General features: G+C 43.9%; 1 protein-coding gene across 1 annotated transcript in view; it reads left to right on the plus strand.

Moving 5' to 3' along the window:
• The window catches only part of LOC126470487 (guanine nucleotide exchange factor DBS-like), a 234,674-nt gene that overhangs the window by 15,765 nt on the left and 196,838 nt on the right, over window positions 1–22,071 (plus strand). The window lies entirely within an intron of this gene.

Raw genomic sequence — 22,071 nt, forward strand, 5'->3', positions numbered from 1 at the left:
TTCTAATGGAATGTTATCTACTCCTGAGGCCTTGTTTCGACTTAGGTCTTTCAGTGCTCTGTCAAATTCTTCATGCGGTATCATATCTCCCATTTCATCTTTATCTACATCCTCTTCCATTTCCATTATATTGCCCTCAAGTACCTCGCCCTTGTATAGACCCTCTATATACTCCTTCCACCTTTCTGCTTTCCCTTCTTTGCTTAGAACTGGGTTTCCATCAGAGCTATTGATATTCTCTTTTCTCCAAAGGTCTCTTAAATTTTCCTGTAGGCAGTATCTATCTTACCCCTAGGGAGATAATCCTCTACATCTTTACATTTGTCATCTAGCCATTCCTGCTTAGCCATTCTGCACTTCCTGTCAATCTCATTTTTGAGACGTTTGTATTCCTTTTTGCCTGCTTCATTTACTGAATGTTTATATTTTCTCCTTTCATCAATTAAATTCAATATTTTTTCTGTTACCTAAGGATTTCTACTAGCCCTTGTCTTTTTACCTACTTGATTCTCTGCTGCCTTCACTACTTCATCCCTCAAAGCTACCCATTCTTCTTCTACTGTATTTCTTTCCCCCATTCCTGTCAATTGTTCCCTTATGCTCTCCCTGAAACCCTGTACAATCTCTGGTTCTTTCAGTTTATCCAGGTCCCATCTCCTTAAATTCCCACCTTTTTGCAGTTTCTTCAGTTTTAATCTACAGTTCATAACCAATAGATTGTGGTCAGAGTCCATATGTGCCCCTGGAAATGTCTTACAATTCAAAATCTAGTTCCTATATCTCTTTCTTACCATTATATAATCTATCTGATACCTTCTAGTATCTCCAGGCTTCTTCCAGTTATACAAGCTTCTTTCATGATTCTTGAACCAAGTGTTAACTATGATTAAGTTATGCTCTGTGCAAAATTCTACCAGGCGGTTTTCTCTTTCATTTATTACCCCATTCCATATTCACCTACTACATTTCCTTGTCTCCCTTTTCCTACTATCGAATTACAGTCACCCATGACTATTAAATTTTCGTCTCCTTTCACTATCTGAATAATTTCTTTTATCTCATCAAACATTTCATCAATTTCTTCGTCATCTGCAGAGCTAGTTGGCGTATAAACTTGTACTACTGTAGTAGGCGTGGGCTTTGTGTCTGTCGTGGGCACAATAATGCGTTCATTATGCTGTTTGTAGTAGCTTACCCACACTCCTATTTTTTTTATTCATTATTAAACCTACTCCTGCACTACCCCTATTTGATTTTTTATTTATAACTCTGTATTCACCTGACCAAAAGTCTTGTTCCTCCTGCCACCGAACTTCACTAATTCCCACTATATCTAACTTTAACCTATCCATTTCCATTTTTAAATTTTATAACCTACCTGCCCGTTTAAGGGGTCTGACATTCTGCACTCTGATCCGCAGAATGCCAGTTTTCTTTTTCCTGATAACGACGTACTCTTGAGTAGTCCCCGCCTGGAGATCTGAATGGGGGACTATTTTACCTCCGGAATATTTTACCCAAGAGGACGCCATCATCATTTAACCTACAGTAAAGCTGCATGCCCTCGGGAAAAATTACGGCTATAGGTTCCCCTTACTTTCAGCCGTTCGCAGTACCAGCACAGCAGGGCCATTTTGGTTAGTGTTACAGATCAGTCAGTCATCGAGACTGTTGCCCCCTGCAACTACTGAAATGGCTGCTGCCTCTCTTCAGGAACCACACGTTTGTCTGGCCTCTCAACAGATACCCCTCCACTGTGGTTGCACCTATGGTATGGCTATCTGTATTGCTGAGGCACGCAAGCCTCCCCACCAACTGCAAGGTCCATTGTTTCAAGCTTATATTTCGCTAAAAATTATGATGTAATTAATGAATATTCAAAAAGTCATATAAATTACTGGGAGGTACAAGGAAATGTGTGTTAATTATATTATTTAACTAATAAACATTACCTTAGTCTATATAACGAGTAGGAAAAAAAAAACCTTTTTAAATATGTGTGTGTTTTTTTTTAGTGTTGCTAGGCTACAAATAGAACCTTGAAATAAATATATTCTTGCAGAATGTACACACTGTACACATTTTTGGATTAAAGGAGGCACTCGGAAGTGTTGAGAAAACACACACACACACACACACACACACACACCCTGTGTCCCTACATGGTGCTGGCTGAACAAATAGGCAGGCATGTATTTCAGCAGATGGACTGCTTGTGGTGGGTAGATAGCATTTCGGAGGGAGGGAGCTGGTTTGCCATCTGTGAATGCAGGAGGGAGGTGTGGCAGAAGTTATATGAGCTAGGCATATAATGCATGATTTCAGGGGCCGGTGGGAAGCAGTGCACACCACTGAAGACAACTTGCAGATGTAAACTGTAGGTGGGGGGGGGGGGGGGGGCAGGCGGATGAAAGGATGGAAGGGTGGGGGGACAGTGCATTACTTGAGGTTGGGGCCAGAGTGGAGGGTGTGTTGTAAGGGTAACTCCCATCTGCCTAGTCCAGAGAAGTTGTGGTGGAGGGCAGGATCCAGATGGTCTGTGAAGCAGCCATTGAAATTAATCATGTTGTGCTCAGCTGTATGTTGTGTCACCAGATGGTTGACTCTGTTCGTGGTAACAGTTTGGCAGTGGCTGTTCATGCTGGTAGACAGCTGGTTTGTAGTCATACCAACATGAAAAGCTGTGCAGTGTTTGCAGCGCAGCTGGTACATGGCATGGCTTCATTTCCAAGCGACCCTGCCTCTGATGTGGTAGGATAAGCCTGTAGGAGTAGTAAGTGCTGAGAGGGTGGATTGGGCAGATCTTGCACATTGGTCTACCCCTTTGATTCTCGTGGCAAGGTGTTGGCAATGGGAATGACATAAGGATGGACTAAGATGATGTGTAGGTTGGATGGGTGATGGAACACAAATTTAGGAGGTGTGGGGAAGGATCTTGGGTGGATGTCCCTCATTGTAGGTCATGAGGAGAGATAATCAAAGGCCTGTTGAAGGATACGGAGGAGTTGTTCCAGTCCAGGGTGATATTCTGGGGGGGGGGGTTTCTCCTTTGTAACTGATTCTTGAGCGTGATGGGAGGATTAGGGGTGTGTGAGAATATGACACGGGAAATCTGTTTGTGGGCTAGGGTTGGGGTTATTGCCTGACTGTGAAGGCCTTTATGAGGTCTTCAGTACACTGGGCAAGGAGGCTCTCATCACTGCAGATACGTCATCCAGTAGGCTGCATGGGAGGTATTTTTTGGTGTGGGAAGAATCTTGGTGTGAAAGAGATGGCAGGTGTTGAAATTCAGGTACTGTTTGGTTGGTGGGTTTAATGTGGGCAGAGGTGTGGATGGAGCCATCAGAGAGATGGAGGTCAACATCGAGGAAAAAGGTTCAGTGGGTCGAGGAGGAACAGATGAAGCATATGTGGCAGAAAATGTTAAGGTTGTGAAGGAATGTGGATAAGGTGTCTTGGACCTGAAGATAGAGTGAGAGCTCATAGACAATATTGTTAGTAGTAGCAAGTACTGCTCTGGATGTTATAAACGCATAGTGTTTAGGAATATGAATAACCTTGCACACATTGGACTGTCTTTTATGGAGACTCTTTAATAGCCTTTATGATGTTTCTGATCAGAGTGCTACATAGGAAAATACATGGCAATTTTTTTTTCCTTTTATATGTAGGTTTCTGGGAATGTCCAAATATGTGATCACTGTTGAAGAAATGTCGATAAAAGGAATACGTTAGAGAATATGTCTTCATTACCTGTGGAGTTAATTAAAGTGCTAAAATACTGCAAACAGTGATCCTTTACTAAGTTACACAGAGTCCCATAAAGGTACACACTGTAAGTGATCATCAGGCCGCCTCCTTCTCATTATCAACATTCCTGAGCCATGCCTCCATTAATAGCTTTTATTCACAGATACTATGATGTCTAACTGGACTTTCGAAACTTTCTGCATGCCCAGGAGGCTCGCCGCTCTTTGGCAGGTTCGTGCTTGGCTATCGTGGGGTCCCAGCCTTTCCGGCATCTATTCCCATCCGTGCTGCATGTCGGTTCTCTTGCTATTCTTTTTCCTCTCCCTTGGGGAACATGTCAGGGATGTTGTTAGAAACATGTTCTGCACATTCAGTTGCAAATATCAGAACAGTCTCTCCACTGTCTTTTGTTCCTTCTTTCTCTTTTTTGTTCCCCGTCTCGCATCCTTCCTCTGCTTCAATGTTTGAGCTTCTTCTTTTTATTCTTCCTCCCTGTGTGCTCCTGACTCCCAGCCGATGCGTCTGACACATAACAGGTGACTGGGTAAAGCGTAATACCCAGCTCCGGGTTGGCGGGTAGGGTTCACACATACCCACTGATAAAGGCCAGGCCAAGGGAGGGATGACCGCCTGAGCTGCTACCTTCCTAAATTGCCGTTTGGTCCCTATGTCAGGTGTTTGGGAGGTGTGACCTGGGGTGTGAAAACTCACCCAAGGTTGGTGCGACCCCTTCTGAGAGGGACCCCAGTTGGAAGGAGCATGCCATGGGAGATGCTGACAATCATGGGGGATTTTCTTGCAGTGAGCCAATCATCTTTCTCACTGTCAACCTCTACCAAATGTAAATGGAATGCGGCTAATGATTCAAAGACTCTCCCAGCTGCATCATGTTCCTCGTGGTTTTACATACTGAAGACGGTCAGTCCTTTACTACTTTAAATCCATTTATTATTCAGGAAGGTGTTGATGCAATTGTTGGCCCTGTGAAATCCTGCTCTCGTATATGAAATGGCACTTCCCTTTTGGAGACTACCTATGATCCTCTAGCACAACAACTGCTTGCAGCTTCACTCCTCCACCGTTATCCTGTTGGTGGTGAGGCCCATCGAATGCTGAATTCTTCCAGAGGCGTTATTTACACTAGGCTGCTTGATGGTCTGACTGACCCAGAAATCCAAACATACCTCTGATCAGGGTGTCGTTGCAGTCCATCAGGTGACAAAGAAAGTAGATGCATCCTTAGTGCCCACATGCACTCTTTTTCCCTCATTTGATAGAGTGGTGCTTCCATAAGTGATCAAAGCAGGCTATGAAGTTATCACAGTATTACCATACATTCCGAACCCAATGCGGTGCTACCCGTGTCATCATTCAACCACACTTGAGAGTCCTGTTGACACCCGGGCCAATGTGTATCCTGTGGTAGGAATGCTCGCAAGGGAGATTGTCTGCCTCCTCCTTCCCGCTGTATGAACTGCAATGGTGACCATGCCGTGTCCTCCCAAGATTGTCCAATGTATCTTGATGAGCAGGCTGTCCAGGAGATCTGGGTGAAGGAAAAAGTGCCTTGCCCCGTCGCTCGCAAGTTCTCGGCTAGTTGGAAGCCCTGCTTTCTACCACCTGGCATCTACAGTACTGTTCTTGTTACATCTTGCTCCACGAAGGTCGTGGCCACGCAGACATGCAACCTCAAATAAAGCACCGCAGTTGTGAAATCACCCAGGGTCATGGTAGCGTCCCCGTCTCCCCCTCGAGCTGTGCAACAAGCCACCAAACTTTTGCCTCACAGGGCGGCGTTGCCTGCTACACAGCAGGCTGGAAAAGACTGAAGGAATACTCCTGTGAATACTGCCTGCATCCCTCCAGCCAATAAACATTTGAGTCTTGCTCTACCAATCAGAAAAGCTCCAAGAAGTCAAACAAAGGAAAACGGTTTTCTCCTTCGCCGACTCAGAGATCCTTTTCGACAATGTTGCCATGTGATATCTTTGCCCGGACGACCTCTGTGTCACTGGTGCCAACCAACAGCTGTTTTTCTGCTCTGCGCTCTGCAGACCGACAGCAGGAGAATGACAGCACCTCTGTAGACCTCATGGAGCAGGGTCGTCCAGCCTCTGTGCCCTGTATCAATGAGTCTTCGAAGGCTGGCACTTGGCAGCCACTGAGATGACACCCCTTCATTTTTTTTCTCTTCATGACTCCCCTCCAATGGAATGTTTGTGGCCTTCGATCCAACAAAGACATACGGCTGCTCTTAAAATCACAGAGTACACTTGTACTCTGCCTGCAAGAAACAAAACTGTGTTGTCACAACCACTTTCAGCTCTCTCATTTCTTCACGGTCCTCTTTGACCTTCCAAGGACAGCATTCCATCTCATGGGGGAGTCATCCTTCTCATCTGGGATAATATTCGTAGTCAACCCATCTCCCTGACTACCCGGCTACAAACTGTTGCAGTCCACATTTGCCTTCCTGTCTTGACCTTTCCCCCTTTTTACCATTCACTTCCCTCCGTCATTTCGTATCACCAGGGCAGACTTCCTCCTGCTTATTGGGCAACTCTCTCAACCCTTTCTGCTGCTTGGCGACTTGAATGCACACCATTCCCTTTGGGGCTCGCCCAGAACCTATCAGAGAGGTGCCACCTTAACCTCATCTGCCTTAACAGGGGAGCACCCACATTCCTTTCAGACAGCACTGACTCCTATTCCAATTTGGACCTCTCCTTCTGCACTGTTCAGCTTGCTCATCTTGAGTGATCCATTCTCTCTGACATGTACTCGAGTGAACATTTCCTGTGTGCCATCCAATTGTTGACTCCTACTCCACCTACATGCACAACCAAATGACAGCTTTGTAAGCTCGACTGGAGGCTTTACTCCTCCTTGGCAACCTTCGATGAACATCTTTTCACCAGTTGTGATGACCAGTAGAATATCTCACAAACATCATCCTTACCACTGCAGAACGTTCCATTCCTCGCACTCCCACTTTACCGTGCCGTATCCTGGTCCCTTGGTGGACTGAGGTATGTCGTGACACCATTCATGTACGGAGACATGCTCTCCATGCTTTTAACCATCACCCTACAATGACAAACTGCATTTATTACAAACAATTGCATGCACAGTGTTGTCCCTTTCTTTGGGATAGCAGAAAGGCCAGCTGGATTTCCTTCACTACTTCTTTTAATAATTCCACTCCCTCTTCTGTCATGTGGGCCAACCTCCAATGGCTCTCTGGAACCAAGGTCCGCTCCCCAATTTCCAGGGTGTCAGTAGCAGATGATTTCATAGTGGTCTCTCTCCAACACCTTGGGCTGCCATTTTGTGGAGCTTTTGAGCTCCACCCACTATCCACCCTATAATCGCCTGTCTCCTGTTGGGCATCTCCGGCTCCCTAATCGTTGATGATTTTTCATATATTGCAGTTTTCCACAGGCTTGTCTCATTGAGCAGCGTCTTCAGCGATGTATCGATCGCCTTCACTTATGGAGCATCGTCAATGGATTTCGCTTTTCCAGTGACAAAACCATTTGTGTGAATTTCTGGCAGTGCAATTGTTTTCTTCCACCATCTTTACATCTTGGGCCTGTTGTTCTTCCGTTCACTGAAATTACAAAATTCCTGTGGCTCATGTTTGATACCAAACTTTCTTAATCCTCCCATGAGTCTTACCTGGTAGACCACTGTACACAGTCCTTCAGTGTCCTACATGTCCTCAGTGGTACTTCCTGGGGTGCAGACAGGACCACCCTCCTCTGTTTTTATCAGTCCCTTGTCCATACAAAACTAGAGTACGGGTGTTTCGTTTATGCATCTGCACATCCGTCCCTCTTACGCCATCTCAATACTGTCCACCATTGTGGCAGCCGTTTGGCCACTTGCGCCTTTTACACTATCCTGGTTGACAGTCTGTATGCCAAAGCTGCCGAACTACCACTGTCATACCGCCGCGACTTTCTGCCTTTTGTCTGCATGCCTGGCCACCCATCCGAAGCCTACTTCTTCGATGACTTCTTTAACCACCCGTATGGGGTGTGTCCTTCTCTGTTACTTCCTGGAGCTCGCTTTTGGATCTTGCTCTGGCAGCTGAACTTCACGTTACCTGCCACTTTCATGGTGGGTGTGAACCCTTCACCACCCTGGATTCGGGATCGTGCAGCAGGCTGTGTTCACCTTGGCTTTCATTCGCTTGCTAAAGACGCTACTCCAGTCTCACTCTATTGCTGTAAGTTTCATGACATTTGCATGGAACTTTAAAACAGTATCTTTGTGTACACTGATGGCTCTCAGACTGATAATGGTGTTGGGTGTGCCTTTGTCATTGGCACCGACGTTTTTCAGTATTAGCTCCCGGACTGCTATTCAGTATTTATGACAGAGCTCTTCTCCCTGCATCAGGCCATGCAGTACGTCCAGTGACAAAGGCTTTCCAATTGCGTCATTTGCTCAGACTATCTGTGCTCTTCAGAGCTTCAGTCTGCTGCACACTGTCCATCAATTAGTGCAATGCATCCAGGAGATCTGTCACTTGCTCACTCATGATGGAACCACTGTGATGTTTATGTGGGTTCTTGGACATGTTGGTCTGACGCGAAATGAGGCAGCTGAATCTGCTGCCCAGGCTGCAGTTCTCCCGTAATGGCCCGCTAGTTCATCCAGTCCATCTGATCATTTCTGTGTTGCCATCTGTCAGCAGGTGGTGTCACTTTGGCATCACCACTGGTCCTCCCTTCATGAGAATAAGCTCCAGGGAACTAAGCCTGTTCCATTGGCTTGGACGATCTCCTCTCGGCCCTCTTGTTGTGTGGAGATCATTTTAGCTAGGTTGCATATCGGGCACTGTCTTTTTAGCCATCACCATTCGTTAAGTGGTGCTCCCCCTCCACTATGTGCTCATTGCCCTCAATCTCTGACTGTTCGCCATTTCCTAGCAGAATGCCGTTTTAACGAACTACGTGCGGGCTGTCACGTGCATTTTACTTTTTATCCATTGTAAAAATGTGGTGAAAGACGTTTAATCTTTAGTTATGACATCCGTTTCTCTATTTTATGGATCCTTCTCCAAGTCCCTGTTTTTATCTGTCTTTCCTTCCATCAGTTGGGCTTTATGTGTAGTCTTTTTTTATGTGCAACTACTGACTGTGGTTGCTTTTGCACCCTAAAACAAAACAAAACAAAACAAAAGAACAAATCTTTATGCTTAGCAAAAGCCTCTTTTTAATGCAAGTTTAAATAACTGTCCGCAATTAGAATGTAAGGTTTCTATATGATGAAATGGAATGGCAGTTGGAATGAGATCACTATGTCACAAATATGAAACCCATAGAATGAATGTATCCACTGCAGCAGAACCGACATCAAGAAAACTTGGTTATAATATGTCTTGACCCTGCACTGACATCATCTACTGGATGCACAAGTAGAGTTATGCCCATGTTCATAAGTGACACTGCAACCCCTATGTGTACTAGGACCTACACTGTACAGTAATTGAGGCTTGGGGTAGGCACCAGCTTATTTGCAATTCCATTGACTGCTGTGGACTCAGGTGTAATGAAGTGAAGTGGGTCACTATCATAGTGTGCTGCTGTACACTACCCAAGGTACACAACAGCTAAATATCCTATTTTATTGTAGTCAAAACGAGTGGCATCATGAGGAGGAGAGTGGCATTGCTCACACCTATTGCCGCAGTCTGGATACAATTTTCTCAGCCTCAGTGTGTTTAGAGAATGAAAACATGGTCCAAGTAGACTAATCTGCTTATTATCTTTTTGCAGTTAACCAATTTCAACCATGGTCCATTTTCAAGCACATATTTGAAGATTCATTCTTTATTTGAGCATATAGCTCAAAATGTGTACTTGAAGACAACCCACAGTTGAAATTGGCTAATTGCACAGATAATAAATAGAATACAGGTTATACAAGATAGAACACAGTTTTATTTGTGTAACTTACTGCAAAGTAGTGCTTCAAATTCCTTTCTGCTGGGTCAGTGGCATTTTTACAGCCCTTCATCAGAATTACAGTTGATAGTCATCCTACTTAAGAATTGTAAAGCCATCATAAATTTATGAGAGAGGTAATACTCCAAAGAAATCTTCCCGACATTTCTCCTTCTGAAGAAGTCAGTGCTCGAAGTGTGTTCTGGGGCTCCTCCAACAACTACCAGTGGCAACAAGTATTGTCATTTTGCTTTTACTGGAAGACTTCTGACTTCCAAAAATAATTAAAATGACATTTTTAATACTGAAACAGGCTCATTTTCTCCCGTAGATCTCTTCCAGTCCTTGCAGATACTGCTTTATGGGGTAAGATGGATGACTTACGTTCCATGATGTCTTCTCTGTCTTAATCCTTGTCATGAAAAAAGCAGAAATGGGTAATCAGTTAGGTTAACTGGTTGTGATATAGCCAACTGGTGGTGACAGAATATCATGCAGGAGTAGGTAGATCATATGATAGAGGTTATCCTCAGAGCCAATGCATCCAAAACATGGTTGTTATTTTAGGAGGCAACCTGTTTTCTGGTGGGTTGTCAGACTGCATTGTGGGACATATGGTTGGTGAACTGAAGATTCAGAATCAATCTATTTGCAGAAAATCTAGCAGCGTTTCAGTTAGTAAGGGCTAAAGTAAAAAAGTTAATCAAGGAAGGAAAGGAAAAGCTGTGGTACATGTTAGTGCCGAATAGACAGTCACGAAATATTAGAGTATGAAAATGTATAACAGGAGTTTCAGGAAGAGAGAAAGTATGTATGCACAACACTAGTGAGGAATGCTACCCTATTTTGCATTTCAGAGAACATAGCTCAAGCAGTGGAGGAACACATGTTTGAAATTATTAGCTCAGTCAGCCATACTTCTGTATTCTATTCAAATTGTGAACCTGTAGACATGAACATTTTTATTGTACCTGTAATAATAGAGGTGTACAATGAGGAAAGTGAAATCAGCCCTACCAGCAGTCGTGATGTTTCACCTGGATCAGAACAGATTTACTACAGTACGCACTAACTCCTCAAACTTCATTCAGAGGAAGTCTTCCTTGTTGCTTTCAGCATAATTTGGATGGTGACCACTATCCTGGCTCAGTCAGAAAGTAGTTGTACTATCCTTTCTACAAGTAGCGGAGGACAGCACACACCCCCTAGCATCTGTCATGACATTGCTCTTACGGATTATGTGGAATGGCTCCTTAAACCCGTAGTGACGTCACTCCATTAGAGATGGCCTTCCCATGCAAACTCCATCTTGTGTCACTCTTCATTAACTTGTCTGTGACAGTATCTGGAAGCACAACATTATCCAACAACATGAATGTAGAATTCATGAACAGCTACCCCTCCTAATTCAGTCCTTCATGAAAGAACACTATTTTCATTGTAGAGTTTGTGACATTCCATAAGGCTGATTCTCATACAAGAGAACTAAATTTTCAAGGGAATTGTGCTATGTATCTTACTTCCATTTTAGTGGTTAGATTTACATCTACAGTGATGCCAAAAGATTCTTTGTGTGTGGATGATTTACCAATTTTTGGGGTTGCGGGCCTCAATAAATAAAAATGGAACCTGTATAGGATCACTTTGTTATCCATCTTCTGTCCATCTGACAGTAGAAAACCCTTTTTCTCAGGAATGGGTTGCTTATCAAGTTGAAATTTATGCCCCTTGGAGGTGTAAAAAATTGAAGTTTCTAAGTTAGTACAGTCAAAAGAGACGGCCATTTATTTCACATATTTTATCACCCACAAAATTGCTTATCAAATTCTGTGGGATACTTTCCGTTGGTCTGGAATCATGAAATTTAGCAAGAAGGAAGGTATCACAGTGCAGCCAAAGGAAACAATTTGAAAACTGTAAATTTGTAATTACAGCACACAATTTTTGTTGTTGTCATTTCATATCTGACACACTGTTCGTCCATCACTTAAGACCCCTTCTTCTGGGGAATGGGCAGATGTAAGAAGTTGAAATGTATGTCACATACTAAGGTCTGTAGGCCTGTGGCAGTGTAATATGTGTAAGCTTCTAAGACAATGCAACGAAGAGGTATGGCCATTTGGATCACATACTGGGTGAGTCAGGAGGAAAGGTACATGCTCTGAGTGGTGATAGTATTAGTGATTCTGAGCAAAAACCTTCATACGGACGTGTGCCTTATTCCGAGTGGTTTCCAAGATAGAACATATTTAATATAACTTTTGTACGTTTTTCTTGACTAACTCGAAAACTGCACTCTCCAGTGAAAACATGTCGCAGTACAAAATTAAATTATATAAAATTTCTTAAAAAAAAAAAAAAGGTCCTATTCATTCTTTTCTCTGGAACTAATGGTTTGTACGAAGACAATGCGAGAAGCTGAAAAACTCTCTCGACGCGCATGCACTGTAGCTTACGTAGTTTTTGTAGGCCAATTTGATGTAGTTCTCCATCTTGATAGATCACAAATGTCCCTTATGAAACTGTTCGTCTCAACTTGCTACCTCAATATGCTATCTCAAATTGGCCCACAAAAACTACGTAATATACAGTGCATGCGCGTCGCGCGAGTTTTTCAACATTCTCGTGCTATCTTCGCACAAACCATTAGTTCTAGACAAAAAAATGTATAGGACTTTTTTGTAGGAAACTTAATATAGTTTAATTTTTTACTGTGACGTGTGTTTGCTGGAGGGTGTGGTTTTAGAGTTATTCAAGAAAAATGTACAAAAGTGATATTAATTGTGTTCTATCTCAGAAACCTCTTATAATAGAGCATACGTCCATATGAAGTTTTTTGTTCAGAATCACTATCACCCCTCAAAGTATGTACCTTTCCTCCTGACTCACCCTGTATTTTAATACTGCGAATGTTTTGTTTCACATACAACTTGAAATGCCGTATCTCTGTGTAGTAATTCCTTCTGGGTATCTGATGATAGATAAAGTTTAAAATGCATCATATGAGCAATAAAGTAATTCCTTGCTTGAAGTTCGTATTTTACCATTACGACACATTCAGCGTTAATGGAGAACTACTGATTGTTATAATAATGGTCACATGCTTCCTGTATGACTTTGTCACATTTATATAATTAAAATTAAAACATTCTCGAAGATATGGGGATCTCTGGAATCATTATCTTGCTAGTATCAACATTGAAAATGGGCGAAAGTGGTTCAGATTCAGGATTCACAGAATGGGTGGACTGTCTATTAACATAATTAAGTTTGTGTGGAACCCTCAGTGCAAGAGTCCTACTCAAACCAAGTAATTTTTTTTCCTCCAGCACTTGGCCGCGAAAGGCAAATGTCCCGAGTTCGAGTCTCGGTCCAGCACACAGCTTTAATCTGCCAGGAAGTTTCATATCAGCGCACACTCCGCTGCAGAGTGAAAAATCTCATTATACTTAAATGTTAAATGCATGACCACTAATGATCATTGCAGTTGTGGACCTTCAGCGTACGGTACAGCACCACTGTCCATTGACGTCATTACTTCAGTGCAGAGTCAGGGGAAGAAGTGATCATCTGTGTCATTGACACATATTGCTCCAAACACATCCTTCTTATAACAGATACCAGCAGAAAAATGCTACTATCAGAGCACAAAAAAGGCAAATATGCTCCTGTTTAAAAGACTCTTAAAAGTGGGGTACCAATTGCCTCATTCTACCTCCCTCAACAACCTTAAAAATTCTCCCAAAAATTTTGGGATACGAACATATTTGTGCTTTTTTTAACATACAAGTCATCTCACACTCCCACAAGCTCCCATAACTGTAACTCGCTCACACCCAATAGTCAATCGCTGTACATTGCTCATACCCACCCATTCCCATGTGCCCATTCTCACTCATTCATTCGGCCGAACTCATTGTCGTTATCTCCCTGTCACTGTCTCCTGTCTCTCAGTCACAGTCCCTTTCATTCTGCCCTACTACTACTATTACTGTTTCTTTTCACTGCCCACCCCCCCCCCCCCCCCCTCTCTCTCTCTCTCTCTTTCTCTCACACTGCTAATATCTCACTCCCACTGCTTCTCTCTCTCTCTCTCTCTCTCTCTCTCTCTCTCTCTTCCTCATTGTCATAGACTCTGTATCTCTTTATCACTGGCTTTCACCCCACTTCCTCTTTCTCCATCTATTCCTCTCTCACTGACACTGGGTCCTTCACTTTTCCTGGCACTGTTTTGTCAACTATGTTCCACTACCACTGTGCCCTCCCTCTCTCTCACACTGCCATGGTTTCCTTCGCTCTGCCTAAACCACAACCACTGTCTCCTATCTTCCACTGTTTATTACTTTTCCACCTCTTTCCCACTGCTACTCTCTCCTCCTTTCTGAGCATAAAAAAGAACAAATATGTTCACATGCCAAACTTTTTGGGAAAAATTTTATAGTTGCTGAGGAAGGTAGAATGGACTGTTTGTACCACACTTTTCAGTCTTTTTAACAGGAGCATGTTCTGCCCCTCCCCTTTTTTTGCTCCAATGGGAGCACTTTTTGTCTGGTTCCTTTCTTTACCCTACCACAGCAGTAAATGCCACTCTGTGAAAATAACTTTATGGACCAGCAAAATTTTGATAGTTTACTTGTGTGAAATTGAAATAATGCAAAACTTTGCACCTCAGACTGAACTCTGCATGCACAAAAGTTTTGCATGTGCTTCAGTCCGAGACCATGGAGTTCTCAGAACACTTCTGATGATATGAGAGACACTGCAGCCTGTGCTACATCACGTTATAAACTGTTTCCACCTCACACTGGATTTTACGTGTACAGTTAGGCTAACTTATTAAGATATCAACAAACTTTTGTAGGTATTTTGAGATCAGGAGTACAAGCTAAAAATTTCATCATTAACTCTGCGTAGCCATCTCGAAAACCTTGGCTTAGTTTTGGGGGGGGGGGGGGGGAGGGACAGTTTCTAAGGGACTGCCCTTGAACCAATAGCAGACCCATAAGCCCCAATAGGGCCCACCATAAACCACATCAAATACAAAAAGAACCAACTGATTTGCTCCATTTCCCTAAGCAGGATGAAGTGTGTAATATTCATGCCCTGTACTGTAGGATAGTGACACTGGGATTGTTATAACGTCAAGTTGAACACATATATTTCAAAACGACACAACACATTTAAGTCACAGAGCAAGTTGACAAGCAAGACATGTGAACGCGGTCACATTCGAATGAGCACTGAGTCCAAGTCTAGAGGCCGCTGGCTGGCTGGCCACTTAGGTGGTGTGGCTGCTGCATGACTGGCAGACAGCGCTGCATGTAGAGGACGCGCGTAATTGCGCGACGGCACTTTGAACGATCGGCGAGTCACAACACTTTTCCCTCCTGTGAAATTTTTTCACTGGTCTTGAAGGAGGTGGCCTGTAGGTTGCTAATGTCCATAGGTGTTGTTTGACTGGCTGTAAAGTCTCGAGGAGGAGGCTTCCCGTAGGGACGGAAGTGTCCCTCATGATAACAGGTCGAGATGACAGGAGACGTAGGGGTAGAATGTGCTGGGGCCCCGTGCACCAATCTGCCCGTTGCGGCAAGTCCAGTTGATATAACAGGAGACATGGGTGATGTGTCGGCGTCCGTAGGAGAAGGAGGCGAGTAGATTGGCTCCGACAGATGATGGTCATCTGGTTCCTGCATGGGCACGTCTCCTGGTGGCGTCTGTTCTTGTACTGGCACCGAGATGATGGTGAGAGGGCTGTGTTGTGAGTAATGAGAGATGCCAAGATCCCGAGCGTCAGGTAGAGCCGAAGGTGGTATAGCGGCATTCGGAACAGGCGTTGCTGGCACACGAGGTCTGAAGCTGGTCCAAATGACGCACTGCAACACCCGTGTCTGTCTGGATTTCATACAGGTGTCGGCCATGGTGTCGTAAGATGTGGCCCGGACTCCATTTTAGCCACCTGCCATATCCCCATACCCAGATGAGGTCGTCGGCGGTGAACCAGCCAAGCGAAGGCCCCGCGGCCGCAGAAGATGAAGTAGCGTGCGGGGCTGTCGGCCATGTAAGAGCTCAGCCGAGCTTTGGTCGCCCATGGGGGTGAAATGGTAAGTAGCCAGAAATTGGAGAAGCGCGTCATCAGCAGCAGAAGAAGTCAGGAGTTTCCGCATCTGAGCCTTAAATGTGCGGACCAGTCGTTCAGCCTCACTGTTTGATTGTGGATGGAATGGAGGGGCCGTGACATGCATAACGCCGTGACGAGCACAAAAATCCACAAAATTGGAAGAGGCAAATTGCGGACCATTATCAGTAACAAGAGTAGAGGGAAGGCCTTCCAAAGAAAAAATGCGGGCGAGAGCACTTGTGGTTGCCGCGGTGGTAGGCGACGTGCAACGGTCAATGAAAGGAAAGTTAGAGTAGGCGTCAATTACGAGGAACCAATAAGTACCTAAAAAAGGTCCCACGAAGTCAGCATGAATACGCTCCCAGGGCGTCTCAGGCAAAGGCCACAGTCACAAAGATGACTTCGGGGCGGCGGCATGTGACGCACAAGGGCCGCAGGCAGCGACCATGTGTGCTATTTCGGAGTCGATGCCAGGTCAGTACACATGACGGCGCGCCAGAGATTTTGTGCAAGACACACCCCAGTGCCCTTGGTGAAGGAGGCGCAAGACCAAAGCACACAAAGACGCAGGTACCACAACACGCAGCAAAGCATTGTCGGTGGAAAGGAGGATAACACCATCCCTAGCCGTGAGGCGGTAGCGCAAAGCGTAGTAGTTCCACAACGGGTCAGAAGTCTTAGCGGACGGACGATCTGGCCAACCCTTCTGAATACAGCGTAAAACCCGGGAGAGGGTAGGATCAGAACCCGTAGCCGCTGCCAGCCGCTCCCCTGTGATGAGGAATCCGTCCACAACCTGCTGCTCGGCAACATCCAGATGGAAACACAAAAGTTCGTCCATATCAAATGCCAGATCAGGACCCATGGGAAGGCGAGACAGTGCATCAGCATTCGCATGTTGAGCCGTCGGCCGGAAATAAATCTCATAATTGAAACGAGACAAGTAAAGAGCCCAACGCTGGAGGCGGTGTGCAGCCTTGTCGGGAAGTGACGGTGATAGATGAAACAAGGAAACAAGTGCTTTGTGATCCGTAACAAGGTGAAATTTAGATACATAGAGAAAAACACCAAACTTATGAAGAGCATAAATAATGGCCAAAGCTTCTTTTCCATTTTGAGAATACTTTTGTTGGGCATCCATGAGCATTTGAGAGGCATAAGCAATGGGTTGTTCAGAACCGTCAGAAAAACGGTGCGCAAGGACTGCACCAACCCCGTATTGAGAGGCGTCCGTGGCAAGAACAAGGTGTTGGCCAGGTCGATAAGTAGCTAGGCACGGGGCCTGTTTCAGCATAGTCTTCAATTTCTGGAAAGCCGCACCACATGGCGCGGACCAGTGGAAAGGTATGTTTTTATGCAACAGGAGATGCAACGGCTGAGCCACCGAAGCAGCAGACAGTAAGAACTTCTGATAGTATGCTATTTTCCCCAGGAAGGCCTGCAGTTCCTTAACAGATGAAGGGCGAGGAAGGGCATCGATCGCAGCGACAGTTTGCTGAAGCGGACGAATGCCATCCCGAGAGAGTTGAAACCCCAAGTACGTGACAGATACCTGAAAAAATTGTGATTTCTGAAGATTGCACTTAAGACCGGCAGTCTGTAAGACATGAAAAAGTGTGTGGAGATTCCGAAGATGTTCTTCAGTGGTGGAGCCAGTGACAACAATGTTGTCCATGTAATTGATACACCCAGGGACAGGGAGCAATAATTGTTCCAAGAATCGCTGAAAGAGAGCAGGGGCACTAGCAACCCCGAATGGCAAGCGTTGGTATTGATAGAGGCCGAAAGGCCTGTTAAGGACCAGAAACTGCCGGGAAGCAGTGTCGAGAGGAAGTTGATGATAAGTTTCTGACAGGTCAATTTTAGAAAAATACTGGCCTCCAGCAAGTTTAGTGAACAGTTCTTCAGGTCGGGGCATAGGGTAAGTGTCAATGAGGCATTGAGCATTTACAGTGGCTTTGAAATCGCCACAGAGACGAATATCACCATTTGGCTTAGCAACGACAAACAGGAGAGGACCACTCACTGGAAGTGACAGGAAGCAAGACGCCTGAAGTAGTGAGACAATCCAACTCCCATTTTACTCGATCACGAAGGGCCACAGGAATGGGCCGAGCCCGAAAAAACTTAGGCCGAGCAGTGGGTTTGAGCGTGATATGAGCTTCAAAGTCGTTTGCATGGCCTAACCCTGGAGAAAAAAGGGAGGAAAATGTCATCGACAAGGAATCCAATTGAGCATAAGGAATAGCATCAGAGACGATATTGACAGAGTCATCTATGGAGAACCCAAAAACGCAAAAGGCATCGAAACCAAAAAGACTCTCTGCGTTACTCTGGTCGACCACAAATATGGGAACAGTGCGAACGCCGGATTTGTAAGATACCTCAGCATTAAATTGTCCCAAGAGAGCAATCTTCTGTTGCCGAGTGACAGGTGATAGGAGTGGAGAACCCAACTGAAGATATGTCTGAGAATTAATTATAGTGGCAGCAGAACCTGTATCCACCTGCATGTGAACATTCCAACCAAGGATTTGGACAGTGAGGAATAACTTCCCTGAAAGGGAAGAAGTGCAATTGACAGACAACACAGAATCAGAATCAGCGTCATGTTCATGAACATCATGTATGTGGTCGGATTTGCAAACGGAAGACAAATGACCTTTCTTTTTGCAATTGTGACACACAGCCCAACGTTGGGGACAATCCTCGAGTGAATGTTTCGTAAAACACTGTAGACATGAAGGAAGTTGCCGGGGGTTTTGCTGCAGTTTCTTAGCGGGTTGTGTACGGTTAGGCCGAGGCTGCGCATGGGAGCCCACTGTGGCCACGTTGGCCGGCGGGGACGCGCCGCACGCGTCGTCAACAGCGCACAGAGGTTGTATTTCCTCGACATCACCCCACGCCTCTATTTGTCCCCTGCCGGTGTGAGAAATTTCAAAAGACTGCGCGATGGAGAGGACTTCATCTAGAGTCAGATTTGCCAACTGAAGGGCACGTTGCCGAACTTCTTTGTTGGGCGCCAACCGGATAATAGCATCCCGTACCATGGAATCGGCATAGGATTCTTTGTGAACGTCAGTAACAAATTGACACTTTCTGCTGAAGCCGTGAAGTTCAGCAGCCCAAGCGCGATAGGATTGATGCGGTTGTTTTTGACAACGATAAAAGGCAACACGAGAGGCTACCACATGCGTTTGCTTTTGAAAATAGACAGACAGAAGTGAGCACATTTCAGCAAAGGACAAAGACACAGGATCTTTCAAAGGAGCCAATTGCGTCAACAACCGATACATTTGAGGTGAAATCCAGGAAAGGAACAGAGACTTACATGTTTGTTCATCCATGACATGAAATGCCAAGAAGTGCTGCCGAAGACGTTTTTCATAATCAGACCAGTCTTCCGCCATCTTTTCGTAAGGAGGAAAAGGAGGTATAGCCAACGACGAGAAACGCCCCGCGTTTGACGCCGCGATGAAATCGCGAATTGCCGATGTTAGAAGCGTTTGCTGTTCAATGAGACCCTGCAATAGTTGCTCGACAGTAGCCATGGAAACCTGTGGGTCAACGATGAAAAGGAAAAATCCACTACCTCGTCGCCAGTTGTTATAACGTCAAGTTGAACACACATATTTCAAAACGACACAACACATATAAGTCAGAGAGGAAGTTGACAAGCCGGACATGTGAACACGGTCACATTCGAATGAGCACTGAGTCCAAGTCTAGCGGCCGCTGACTGGCTGGCCGCTTAGGTGGTGCGGCTGCTGCATGGCTGGCAGACAGCGCCGCATGTAGGGGACGCGCGTAATTGCACGGCGGCACTTTGAATGATCGGCGAGTCACAACAGGGATGTTCCTTTTGTTGTGTATTCTTACGGTGCCTGGCCCAAGGGCTATCCAAAACACCTGACACTTCCTTTCCATCACCCCTAGAACCTGAAGAATACCATTTTTATGTGTGGCATTGTGGAACATATTAAATAGCACACATTGCCACATGCATACTCATACAGAAAGATTCTGCATCAGTGCACATTTCATTATAAATAGCAGACCAAATCAATGAAGGTGAGTGCCATGGTTGTTCCTTCGAAATGGCGACTGGCAATTTCCGTCTTCAAACTTGTTTGATTCAGGCATTGGTTTTGACTGTGATCTAGATGCTAGTTAAAACTGGAACAGGTGTATTCTGTTTGACTCTTGTTGCTGATAATAAAAATCAGTTTTAGCTGATCTGTGAATTAAACAGTCACAATACAAGATACCAAAATTATTTTCAAGTATGCTTCACTCCTTGTGCAGGGTTCAGACTGAAATTATTTACTCTGGTGTAAAGATATTCAAGAATTTCCCATCTGACATAAAACAAGAAATTTGGAATCCCTTTCAGTACTTCATTAGCCACATCTCCTATAAATTATTTAATTATGTAGCATCAGGGATTGAAAATTTCTATTAACTACAGGACAAGAATAAGTGTTAGTGGTAAAGTTGCTGACAATTAGTAGTGTATTGTGAACGGCTCTCTGCACGTGCAGATGTAGGTAACAGTTTTCTGTGAAAAATAATGAGATAATCGAGAAACTTTTAAGCTAACGATATAAGATAAACAGCAGCTGTTTAATATAACTGAGGAAACAACAGATTTTGTTAAAATTAACAGTTTCTTGTTCACTTACCAGGTTACATTTACCTAATGAAAACACAAATCTTATTAAATAGTATAGTAATATTTCATTGTTAGTGCACTGTAAAGAGCAAGTTTGAGGCACTTGCCGCTCTTCTGTTATTGGTTATCTTAAGCCACAACCCTGAAAATTCTCCTTGATTGTTGAATGTATGACACACAATAAATGAACAAAAACAAATACTGTTTCAGTGATGTAAGATAGATTACTTGATATAGACGTTGGTTGTTTGATCTGTCATGAGTGACACCTTCCTAAGGCCCTATAAATTTCTGGTGTAATTACATTGTTACCTTGAATTTGTATTGTATTTCTTTTCTCACATAACAGAATATGGTGACATTTTATTCTGTATTGGTTATGATTTTTGGGGCTCCTTTAACTTCCAGATATTATTTTGGGTGTATCTTTGGCCATCGCCTGTCTTTCAGCATTGAAATGTGTAGGACCTGTTGTCATTTGAACATAACATGACAGTGCCGCATACATCCATTCCTCTTGTGGCCTCAGTTTGTTACTCCACTTCTTAATTTTTTAACTTGTTTTGTTATTTCTTAAAATGTTGTCGGTCCAGTAAAATTGGAGTGGTAGCACACATCGCTTATAAGACATTGTTTTTAAATGTAGGGCTATATTTATTGTTAAGGTAGTGTTTACTTTCAATATGCAGACCATCTTGAGGTTACTCACCATGTTTATTCATATATTTTATTACCTCTACTGAGTCTCCTAGGTTTGTGTATATTTTGACCAATCCTATTTTCACTCCATCTGTTTTATCAAGTTTTGCTATTAGCAGCAGTTCAACTTCATCCAATAGATGATATTGTCTATGGTATCTTTCAAGTTAGCTGCTATCAAGACAGTTTTATCAACAAATTGCAGATGATGTAGTGGATTGCCAACATCTTTACACCATTTTGTTCTCCCATTCAGAGTTTATGAAGGCGTATTCCAAAACAAACAAAAATCATAAAAAACAACTTGTTGTTTTGCTGTCCTTGTCATAACAGTATGGAATGTTATGAATGCTGTTGTTTTTCTTATTGATATCGGGGATGAGTTTTGTGTATTTGTAATCTCTTCTGTATAGTACAGATTGTGGTGAACTATCTCTTTCCATAACAATTATAAGAAAAAGTCACTGAAAAAGGGACATACAAATGATATAATTGATTTTCAAGTTTCCTCTTTAGTATTTCCCCAGATAATGAAGTCTTGTAATACACTAAGGGGTAAAAATTACAACACCAAAAGGTAGTTGTGTGGAATAAACAAAAATTGGTCGGCGTGTTTCTAAATCTGAAAGATGAAGTCTATTCAGATTTTGTGCCAGTCACATAAGAGTGGTCCTAATAATACCACCACTATGAGGATGCAAACCAGGTAACGATCATGAGGAGTTGATGTTGGTCAAGAATCCCTTTAAGGTGACAAAGATGCCATTATTAACACTTCACTGAGTTTGAATGAGGTCATTTAGTAGGGCTGCAAGAAGCTAGCTTTCCCTTCTGTGATACTGCAGAAAGACTTGGCAGGAATGTAGCCACTGTAAATG

This window comes from Schistocerca serialis, chromosome 1, assembly GCF_023864345.2.
Source record: "Schistocerca serialis cubense isolate TAMUIC-IGC-003099 chromosome 1, iqSchSeri2.2, whole genome shotgun sequence".
Classification (NCBI taxonomy): domain Eukaryota; kingdom Metazoa; phylum Arthropoda; class Insecta; order Orthoptera; family Acrididae; genus Schistocerca; species Schistocerca serialis.